The sequence below is a fragment of the Fringilla coelebs genome (assembly GCF_963513975.1).
Source record: "Fringilla coelebs genome assembly, chromosome: 3".
Classification (NCBI taxonomy): Eukaryota; Metazoa; Chordata; class Aves; order Passeriformes; family Fringillidae; genus Fringilla; species Fringilla coelebs.
This window is the reverse complement of record NC_140030.1, coordinates 106,909,994-106,922,181: the sequence shown is the minus strand read 5'-3', so window position 1 is coordinate 106,922,181 and position 12,188 is coordinate 106,909,994.

The following is a 12,188-nucleotide window of genomic DNA, read 5'->3' as shown; positions in this document are numbered from 1 at the left end:
AACTGAGATACATTTGAGAGATTATTTCAAAAATATTTATGGGACAACAATAGAACGGGACACATGTGAAATCCAATCAGCATCACCACCACCAAAATGATCTGCTGCAAGTCAGGTCTGAAATTTGCTGAGATCTAATAAAGCATTCCAATCCCACACTGTAAAACTAAGAAAATAATTCCATTTTAATGAGAATCCCAAAATCATCAAGGGTGGAAGAGATCCTCAATGTCCCTTAGTCCAACCACCACCACAGCACCACCATAATCACCCATAACCCCTAAAAAGTTGCAAAAACCTAAAGCTGCCAACACAAGAAGGTTGAGAAACATTCAGATAAATGGCTTTAGCAGAGGCTGCTGGGGTGGGTGGGGTAATAAGCTTCTGTTTCCTCTCCTGATTAGGCCTTTGCTAAGAAAACACCCATAAGGCTCAGTAGTGTGCTGGGTTTTATAGTCTGTTAAACAACACATGCATTCATCTATATTTCTGTATATATGTGTGTGTGTGTACATTCTGTGTGTACATATATACAAATTTGTGTGTGTGTGTATATATATATATATATATATATATATATATATATATATATATACACACACACACAAATTTCTCCTCCTATCATATTTGATCAAAGCATCCCAGCTCTTGTCTATCTCAAAAAATCTACTTTTTGCAAGAGTGGAGGAAAATTCTTGGTTTGCAGCTGTGCTCCTCACATGAAGCCAAGCACTTCCCTGCTGCAGCCAAGCTGGTGATGAAGAACACATGCACTGTGTCACATCACAAAACATAACTGGAAGGAAGGGCAGACTGAATTCTGCATGTGGGCAAAACCCATCTCCTCTCTGCTTCTCAAATGTGGAAAAGCTGATGATCCACTTAAAGGTGTTTGAGTGTGCTCAGGCATTTTGGGGATTTCCATTAGTATATGTAATTTGCTTCCTCTTTTTTTCAGTGGTAGAATGCTTTTTATTTAAGGAGCAGGAGATTTGGGATTAACCTCTGAATGTTACCTAACTAAATCAATAAAGGCTTTGTTTGCACAGACCTCAGTAACTCAGGGATTCCACCCTTGATCATGGAAAAATTTCTCATTATACATTCATTTTTGATGTAGAGAATTGGAACTTCGGCCTGCCTATAAAGGAGCAGCCTGCTAACAAACACTGCTGCTTTGGGAAGTTTTGTTTATCTTTGGAAACAGCTTTAAAAAAATACTCAAGGCTATCAACCATGCTGGGCTCAGCAATAAGAAGAGGGACACACAGGGACACAGACACATGCAAACTGACTCCAGTTCTCTAAATAGGAGAAGGAGAAAAAAAAAAAAGCACATTGACACTTTGATCTCCACAACAGGGCAACAAATTTCCTTTCTGTATTGAATGTGAATTTATAAATAAGACTCATTATTGACTGAGGGAAGCTGATGCAATTCTCCAAGAAATGGGTCTTGAGATAAGAGTTTTGGCCCCTGTATCTTCTGCTGGGCTGCTTACCTTGCCATTTCTGCAGCTCGGCTGTTCGATTGCTCCAGCAGAAAGCCCTCGGGACAGTCGAGTTTCTGAAGGTTTATGGAAAACACAGACTACAGGAAGAGTTGTAAATGTTTAAACAGAAAGTGGCTTTCATTCTAGAGAAAGAAAACTTCAACGTTTAAATGGTTTATTCTGAATACAAAGAAAAGCCACGCTCATCCCCTGGGTACTCCTGACTCACAAGCAGTTTCCCAGAAGTCTTCTGGCTTTTAAACCTGTGTTCTTAGTCTTCAGAAAGAGCTTACAGAGCAGAGTGACTTCTGCAGGCATCTCCACAGGATGGGAGGGACAGAACCTGCCTTTTCCTGGTTCCTGGGTGACAACCTGCCCTGCATGAAGGGAGACACTCGGCCTCAATCCCCACTACTGGCACATTAACAATGTTACATCCCTAAACATGGAGGCACTCTGGTACCTGAGGAAAAAGAAACAAATGAAACACGTGGCAAATGCAAAACAGAGCCCAAAGGCTTTGAAGTGTCAGCACAAACAAGTACACATGTGTATATATATGCATGTGTATGTGCATATAATACACATAAATATATATGTATATAGATAAAGAATGAAAACAACATTCACTTTCAAGCCTTACTTTTGCAACCAATGCATAATTTTTATGCCCATGGCTGGCACTGTACACAAGTCCCTGCAGTAAGACAAAACTAACATTTGAAATTTATTTATTTATTTATTTGTAAAACAGGCTGAAGAGGCTGCTGGTCCAGAGTGAACGGGCATTGGAGCCATGGGACACAGCCAGGCAGGCACCAGCAGGGATCATGAGCTGCTGACTGGGCCAGTGGCAAGCATGGCCCTGCATCAAGGCACAGTATTGCACCCACCTCCAGTTTTCTAAATTGGGTTAAAAATTTACTGCACTATGGGGGAATATTTAAGGAAAATAACTAGGGTAAATTTGGACACGTTTGGAACAAATATTTATAACATATATGGATAGATATTTATAACATATATGGATATATGGAATAGATGATAATTCTTACCAGTCTACAGACACCAAAGATATGATTTTATTTAACATGGCATTCATATTCTGTCTCCTGTATTTGGTGTTTCTGCTATCCTCTCACCTCTCATCTTATTCTAGAAAAAAAAAATCTAATTACTCCAAACATGCAGGCCTAAACCAGAAGTGATAAATGAAGTAATCAGCTCGATGCATCTAGCAAAAGATGAGCTCATATATTTTGGCTTTAGGAGCCAGTATCACTCCATATCAACTCTCAACAAAATTTACTTCTTCTCTGATTAAACCTGCTCAACTAGTCCTGTTTAAATTTTTTTAAAGCACAGTAATTTAAATATTAATTAACTCTTTGAACTTAAACATCTATATTTCTAACAACATGTTAAGATATATATTCATATATGTATCTTATTAATGTATCCACTGTGGTTTATGAAGATGAAGGGCTTAAACTGATTCAAATGTGGTGTTTACTTTTTAGAAGAGATTTCTAAAAACCAAACTAGCATACATGCATCAAGTTTAGCATTTCCAAAAATATTAGTAATAAGTGTTAGATAAGGGCTTCAGTATATGTGTGATCCTTGTTCATTGCTTAACATTAAAAATCCTTGTTTCAAAAAATGTTCACATAGATTTAGTTCTGTTAGAAGCAATTTCAGTAAATTAATCAAGATGCTTCAGGGCAGGATTTGCATGTACAAGCCTACACCTCCCTCATCTCCACACATCTGCCTTACCTTCCTTCCCTACATTTTACAGTCTGTATGCTCTGGCCATGGTTTTATATGTGAACAATTTATAGCACAATGACAAATCTGTGTCCAGATTCACGGTGAAGCACTGAGCATCCAACAGCTGAAAGACACTGGCAGTGTGAAAACTTCCCATGAGCCAGTACCTGGAGACAGATACGCAGCAAAGATAGATACTTCAGAGTCTTCTCATTTTCTCTCTCCCTTGTTTCTCTCCAGTGTTCTGTTTACCAGGCAGGACAAGCTCAGCCCAAAGCATGAGTTATGGCAAGCAGAGCCTCATGGCAAACCTCTCACTTAATTAAAGGAGAAAGGAGAGTTAGGGTGATTCCTTACCTAAACTGTACTAAACACGGAATTCATAATGAATTCTGGCACTAGGCAGACTGCCAGTTTTCAGACACTTCTATGCTCAATTTTAACTGCAGAACCATCCCTGCTGTTATTGCAATACTTGTCTGTTCCCACCATGGATGCCTCTGTAGTTTTTGAGTTTTACAAACCAGTCACAAACATTCCCAAGGGTCAGTGTTCTGGAAAAAAAAAAGTTACTTGGATATTAAAAAAAAAAAAAAAAGATTTCTGTTAGGACCAATTCCCACACAATGTTTGTTTGTTCAGCACACAAAAGGAAACTGCACTTTGTTCTCCAAGAAAGCTGGCTGCACTGCAGACATCATTACACTGACTGGGAGTCTCAGTAGGGCAATTCAGATGGCTCACAGGATATTTTTCCCAACCTGTGCAGAGCTGACCAGACCACCAGTCCCAGAGAGCTTTGATGAGGTTTTTGAGGCCAAAATGAGACTGCTGTGCACACACCACATCTGGCATTTTCATGAGCAGTAGATAGCAGGATGCTGGTTGAAGATTCAGTGTTGTTCAATACAGTGTTAAAAACAAAAAGCAAAACCTTGGGTACCTGGTACTGAACTGCATGAAACTGTTTCCCCCTGCCAGGTAGGATGGTCATGCTGCTGGAGCTAGCCCTTCTTTTGCTAGCCAGAAGTGCACCTCAGCCATAACCTGTCCTGAGCACACTCCCCTGCACAAAAACAAAGACACTTCCTCCTCCTAAGTACTTTGCATTTATGCCAACAGGCAACGTGACTCACTCACTTCACTTTTAAATTGTGTTTTCCCTTCAAAATGGCTCTGGGCTGACCTGGTGTGGACGGATCCCTCCTGCTACAACAGCCAGGCCGGTGGTGGTGCCCAAGTCCACCTGCTGGAACCCCTATGGATCTTAACTGTGCATAACATTGAGCTGCACTGGAGTTATTTACCCTTTTCCTCACTTGTTTCATGAGGGAAAACCCAGTGTCGTGTGGCTCAGAGGTTATTGCTGTAAAGCACTGGTGTTCCTTGCCTCACACAGCCCTGGTGAAAGCACATGGCAGGAGCGCCCTGTGGTGCAAAGGGGTTGGGCAAGCAGGGCTGAAAACCACACTGCAATTGAAAAGCTTGGTTACTTCTCTGTTCCCTTCCTCTCTGCTATATATAATGACGTTTCTCAGAGCACATTTCCCCCTGTGACAACCTCTGCAGGCATTGCACCAGCCTTGGGTGAAGCTGTGGTGGCTGCAAAGCCACTTCCTGGACTGGCTGAGTTCAGGCTCTGCAGAGGTGCGGCAGCCACCCCATCTTTGAGCTTTCACCTGAGGGAGGGAGAAAAATATACAATCCAGGCAGAATTACAGAGCAGCTCCTGATGGCCAAAAAAAGCCAGGGCTGCATTTGCAGGCTGCAGCAGGCAAGGCTAAACAGAAATCAGATCATCACTCAAGCTTTGCTTCAAAGCTGGGGTTTTACTGCATTTCCAAGTTTGAAGGACAGTTGTTTGGGAGGGGTGTTCTGTGCATAAATCAGCATCACTTGGCTTGAACATATGTTTTTCAGAAACACCATAATATTCAGACCACTAAAGCCAATTTGTAGACAGCTGTTGATCCAGCATCTCTTGCAGTTCCCACTTTCTCCGGCAGCTCTCACTTCAAAAACGCCAATTTCATAAATGCACAAAGTCTGGGCAGGCTTCTCCCATTCCTTCAAAGGAAAACCTCAGGGAAAAGCCTTTCTGTACATCCTTTCTTGCCTACATATTTACATTCCAGTGAAGGAACTGTGCAGCTCACCCAGACTGCAAACTTTGCCAGTGACACTGCCGCTCTGCTGTTCACTTGAAACCCAGTTTTGCTTTCAAGTTCAAAATGAAATGCTTTTCTCTTCCTGCACACAGCAGCCAAACACTCCCTGACCCTTCTGAGGCACAGCACGTTTCCTTCGCTGGGAGAGGGGAATTTCCTCTCTTCAAAGCATCAAATCCCTCTCCACACCACAGTCTATAGCTGGTTACTGTATACAGCCTCTCAGAAAACTGAAAAAAATGTGAAATACAACTTGTTTGGCCACTTTGTAAGTATTCAGCTGCTTTGCTTGTTAATTGTACTAGTCTAAACTTTCCATTCCTTGCAGGGGTGGGGGTAAGGACTTAAAATCATCACTTTTAAGACCAAAGGGAGCCCAGTTTCTGCTTTGCATCATGCTCCCCAGGTGTCCATAAGTCAGCACCAAAGATTTCCACTGACTTCTCTTTGCAAAATGAGAGCCCTGCTAGTCTTTAGTGACTTATGACTACTCATTCTCTTTCTTCTGCCTTAGTTTTATTAGCATGGTAGAGCTGTTATGGCTTTGCCATAGCTTTTCATGTGCAGGCAAACAAAGTGTCACAGCTCCCAAGGGGCATGGGAAGAATGGAGTCATACATTGGAGAGAAGTTGCCTATAACTCAATAGTTAGAACAAATCAGAGCTTACAGGCTTATAAACATGCAACAAACTGTTTATAAATACATTAGAAATCTGTAACTGCAAATTTATCCCATTATATAGGCTATATATTGCAAATAATCCACAATATATTACTGCTATAGGATTCATAACTATACAGTTATGCAGAATGACATGATGTATAATATAAAACCCCCATGTGTTTTATATATATATATGTGTGTGTGTGTGTGCAATATAAACACTTTTAAAATTTTATAATACAGAACTTACATGGTAAAGACAGCGATGAGCCTTCTCTGAAATTCCTGAAAGTACTTTCTACTTGAAATCTGCTCAGCCCTCTTAACATCTAGTTTATAGTTTCAGCACATTCAATGTATAAGAAGTTTGCCTGTAAGTGTTTCCAGAAGCCGTGTGTTTGAGCCTTATTGTTTTATTTCTCAGACAGGAAAAGTATTGTATCCCTGGCATCCTGAGCAGCTGCTCCAGGGAGGGCAATTCCAAGATACAGTCTTGAGCCATGCTGCCTGTCACAGCAATTTCTCCTCAACTCCTGCAAATGACCGTGTTTGAGAACATGGCACAGTGAAACAAAACACAAAAAGAAAGGGGGTAAAAAAAGAAAGAAAAAAATGAGAAAGGAAAAAAGAAAGAAGTGAGAAAAGAGAAAGAAAGAAAGAAAACAAAAAGCACTTCAAGCTTCTGATTTTAATCTATTTGGTTTCTTTCATTACTTGCTTGCATATTTCTTCCCACCTCTCATTATCCCTTTACAAAGCAGCCAAACTTGCCGAACATCTACGCCGGTGGCACGGGAGCAGAGCTGAGCTTTGATGTTGTGCTCTGGATATGTATATCTTCATGTGAGGAGCAAAACAAACCCTCAGCCATTCCTGCTCCCTAAATTTCATGCTCAGGGTGTGAGTGCTGGGCTGCATGGCACAGCAGGGGCACAGGGAGGGAAGAAGCAGCACTGTGCCCTTCCCAGAGCAGCTTTACTGCAACCATACAGACCAGTTTCCAACCTGAAGTATTGAGGGGCTTAGATTTGGGACCATTCCTGCAAGTTAGAGTTTTTTATTTTTTTTTTTAATGCAGGCTGTTACATCTCAGTAGAAATAGCTTTTAGAGACATTCTCAAAGAAACCACAAACACCAAGATCATGATGAGCTGCCTCTGGGTTTCACCTTGTGGTCTCAAGGGTTGGCTTCCTGCAGGACCATAGAGATGGGGGGAAAATTGGACAAGGCAGAGAGGAGAAACTCTATAAAGAATCAGCCATCTTTTGCACAAAGCACAGCTACTTTATTCACAGCTGTGGTACCCTTGCAGTCTAGTCTGTGCAGTCTAATCTAGGCTGTATTTGCTCTCTGGTATACAGAACAGAATAATTTTAAAATAGCAGGGGTAAAATTAACAAATACACGGATCAGTTAGGAAGAATCTGGTTTTGGTAATGAGAATAAGACCTCCACCTAAACTGGTGGAAGCTGGAGTAGTGTGCTGGTAAGAAACATGGGAGCATTATCCATGTGCAGCAGGACATTGAGGCTATCCCATATCTCGCTGGAATGACTATAATTCCATAGTCCTTTGGAATACCTACTTCCACTGCTGTAGTTTGTGTGTGATTGTCACTGGGCAGATGCCAGCAGCCCCCTCACCTGCCTGCTTTATGTGCCTACACCGAGGGCCTGCCTTGGTGACCTGGTGACATTGGCTGGGCAGGCTGGCAGCTTGCTGTAGGGATGAACAGCCCACACAATATTCACAGCATGGAAGGAAAAGGCACACCCAAGTTATCCTGGTTTCTTCCCTCTCCTGCATTCAAAGTCTCACCTCTCAGCTGTCCCCTGCAGGACCAGGTTGTTGCAGGGTTTTTGGATCTGAGCTGGTACTCACTGAGCTTGGGGAGGATCCATCTTCCTGCTGCCACAGCCAGCTCTTCCTCTCCTGTGCTTTCTGAGGCTCCTTGGAAAAGCTTTCACAGAGACAGAAGAAAGAAGAGAGAGAGAAAAAAAAAAAAAAAGCAAGGGAAAAAAAAAAAAAAGCTTTGTTTCACTAGCTTGATAAATTATTTTTTGCAGGAAACAAAGTTTCCTCTACAACTTGTCCGTTGAAATTGTAGCAGCAAACTCCATCTGTAACAGCTTCGGTGGCTGCTGCAGCTCTAAGAGCTTTCATTATTAAAGCTTGCAGGGGATGTTTATCACCAGATAAAACCACAAAATTCAGTGACTGCAGCACCAGAATTGGGTGACTTCATGGCGTGATTTCTGAACCTGCACCTACTGCCCTCTCAATATATGTATTTCTTTTATCTCTTCTTTGAGGAAGCTATCTGAAAGCTACCTCAAGTGCAACTTGAAGCAGAGGCAAACTTATTTTTCCACATTCTACCAGAAAAATAGGATTTCTTGGTTGTGTACATCTAAGAAGCTGATGATACAGCACTGGTTTGAGTTGAGAAATGTTGCCCTGCGCTGGTGCTATTAATATATTATTAACTGAAGGATACCTCTCAGTATTAAAATGGTCACAGAGTTTGCTCTTTTGAAATGCCCACCTGGGGAATCAGAGATATTCTCTGAGTGCTTTTGTGTCCAGCACCATCACTCTGCAACAGCCCCCGGGTCCCACAAAGCAGCAGGTTGGCCAAGGCTATACAAATTAATTCCCTTCGCTCTTGGATTTACTCCCCTCATTAAAAATCCACCTGAATCAGCAGCTCACCTGTGTGTGCACGAAGCCAGCCTATAAAGATCAGGGTGTGGGCAGGGTTTGCATTGTTTGCAGCCCTCTCTGATGGAGAATCACACGGTACTCAGAGAGCTCAAAGTAATTTACACTTTTCTCAGCAAAGCCCACGTCCACAGCAACCTCACACACAAAACCAGAGAGAATAACACTCTCAGAGCACCAGAGACCATTTACCAGACCCTGCCTTGCACGCTGGAGCACGAACCATGAACGTGTGGTTTCTGGCTTGACAGACTGCAATTAGAGCAGGGCAAAGCCAAGCAACCAGAGCCTCTGTGACCTCTCACACTAGGTGTGTGTTAAACACATCGCAATTATCGTGCTAATTATCTGTGAGGAAAGCTGCTGTAAGGCTCTGCTTTCTCCTGGGAAGGGGAGAAAGTACTTGCTAGATACAAGGTATCTCACAAGATTCGACTTCCTTTCCTATTTTCAATGGAAGTCACTGCTTCATGGAGGTAGGACTGAACAAAAGGCTTGAGCTTCTTCATTTTCCTCTGTTTTCCTCAGTCACTAGCAGATCATCGAGGGCTCCTCGGCTGAGAATGGCAGCACTTCCTGGCAAAGCAGTTTGACCTGGCTGCCCCCAAGGCATGGCCTGGGGTACCCTCCCTGCAGTGGTGTCCCGATGCACCCCTGGGCTCGATTCCAAAGCCAGGAGCCTGTGAGAGAATGTGTGTCTGTGCGGTGGGTTTGGCAGCCAGGGCTGTGCTGCCTCCCCCAGCACACAGCTGTGACCTCATCCTGCCCTACTTTAGATGTTGTTCTTGGGCTTATGCCCCGCTTAGCCAAGTGAAGCCAAGTCTGATTTATGAGGTGTTGGTCTATAACAGGCTGTGCAAAAAATAATACCAAGGCTGGGACACTTCTCATCCCTGCTCCTTCTCCCTTCCCACCCTCTCTTGTGGGAAATACCTTACACTATAAAATCTTGCCCTGATGCTTCTTCCATGGTCTGTTCCTTCCCCACCTGTACTTGATGCTGCTTAGGGGACTCCAAGAACAAAGAGTGCATTTGCAGTGCCAAAGCACTGCTGTGTTATTTACTATACCAGTATTATACTATACTATACTATACTATACTATACTATACTATACTATACTATACTATACTATACTATACTATACTGGATATTTACTATACTATACTGGTATAGTAAATATCCAGTTAAAACTGGTGTGTTATTTACTATATTGTACTTCTGCAACATGATTTTAATGACCTGAAATGCAGAAATCTTTCTCTACCACTTTACAAGAGTAATTTTGGTCTGTGGTGATAAAAAGTAGCAGTTTTTAGCTGGGATTTCAGCACTGTGGGGTTCACAGTTTGCCAATGCACACGTGAAGATGCAGGACTGGTCTTCCTGGATCCACCCTCAGCTTCCAGACAGTCCTGAAAGCAGGGAAGGCTGCTTTGGCTGGCAAATTGGAGGAATTTCTTGGGCACACTCTTTGATCAGTATTGCAATGCTGTGATGGCCCCGATGAGGGGAGAGAATGATGCATCTGACTCCATGGATATCAGAAGGCTAATTAATTACTGTATTATACTATATTATTCTATACATCTAAAACTGAACCTGCCAAGCACTCAATTCTGCACACAGCTGCTCACACTGCACAGAATCTCGTGACTGGCACCCAACAGTCCTGACACACACACACACACTTGGCCCTGAGACGCCAAGGAAACAAAACACCATCACTCTGGGTAAACAATCTCCATATTGCATCCTACTCTGGCACAACACAGGCACAGCCAGTGATAAGAATTGTGTTTTCTTTCTCTGAGGTTCAGAGAATGTGAATCTCAGATATTTTCTTGGGAAGATGTGCCTTGCTTTTCTCTGCAGAGAGAAATGTGGGGCTACAGATCAGGAAGCATCCAGCTCAGAACAGCATGCTTTGAACAAGCAGATGAATTTTCATCTGGAGGGAGCGCATGCAAACACCAACCTTGAGGACCCGGCGGGGGCAGATCTCAGCAGTGAGACCTGTGCAGGTGCCGCACGGATCCCAAGGAGCAGAAACACACAAGAACCCGCTCCTTTTGAAAGCCCGGGAGACTCCAGGGCAATGAGCTGTTGTGAACCCGATGCAAACCCCGCTCGGCACCATCGCTGCCCCCACGGGGAGATCCCGACACCGCCGTGACCTACATCGCCGCTCGCAGCGCGTTCTGCAGGGTGAGCACGCTGCCCCGGCCTCCCGCAGCACCGAGAGCCAGCGCAGCATCATTAGCGGCTCCGGCAGCCCTCGGAGCAATAATTGCGGGCATTATGAGGCAGCCACGGCGATGACAGCCTCAGAGGGCAGTGCCATAATCGAGGGAATGTATAGATCAGAACAATAATAGCACCCGGGAACTCGGAGGGAGATAACAAGAGGGTTATTGAAATGTGCTTGGAGGAGGAGGGAGATCAACTCAGATAGGAAGGAATTAAACTGGCATTTCTTTTAATTCAAGTTCGATCTCAGCTGTAATCTGTACATTCAGGGCTAGCTCCAACTCAGACTAGCAACAAACACATACACACCCCACTGCTTCACGTATGGAATTGAGCTAGATCCCTTCAGACCTCAGCTGCACTAGAAATATTTTTAAATGTGGATTTATATAAAGTTCCGAAAATATTCAGGAGTAAATTTTTCTCTGGAAGGTTTTTGTGTTGCTAGGGAAAAACGCAGGAAGCATTCTGATTAAACCTTAGACTCTGGGGGCAGAATGACAATTTAAATTTGGATTATTGAAATACGTATTTTGTAAGAGATTTTTAAAGCATTGACAATGTTCAGAAAATTGAAAGTTTTACCATACAGGAAGCGACACATGAGGAAGCAGTAACATGCCTTTAACATTACACCTGTGGCCTCATCAGCTGCACTTGGTAGCAACTTGTTCATGTTTTGATTTTGGGGTGACATACAGCATTTTATGCCAATCCCCAGAGCCTGCCAGGTTTTATTGTATCCCATTTACAGTGGGATGCTTCTAGACAAACATGCAGCAGAGCAGCATCTGTTCTAGAAGAACCTGCCTTAGAAAAAAGTAACAGAGGCTAGTTCCTGTGATTTTCTGGGTGCAGGTACACCTCTAGTTATGGTCATTTACTGCTTGCTTTCCTCCCCTTCCCCAAAATAAACAGCATGCACTTCAATGTCACATATTCAAATTCCTATAATTCGTATAACCAGGGCAGGGCCTGCCCAGAAACAGGGCCCAAAGCACAGCTGACCTGACCTACTGGCACCAGCTGTACTTCCAGGACTCCCCATCTATTTCCCTGCCAGGGAATTCAGAGCCTCTTCCCCAGTGTGAAAAATGCCAATCACTTGTTTTTAAAA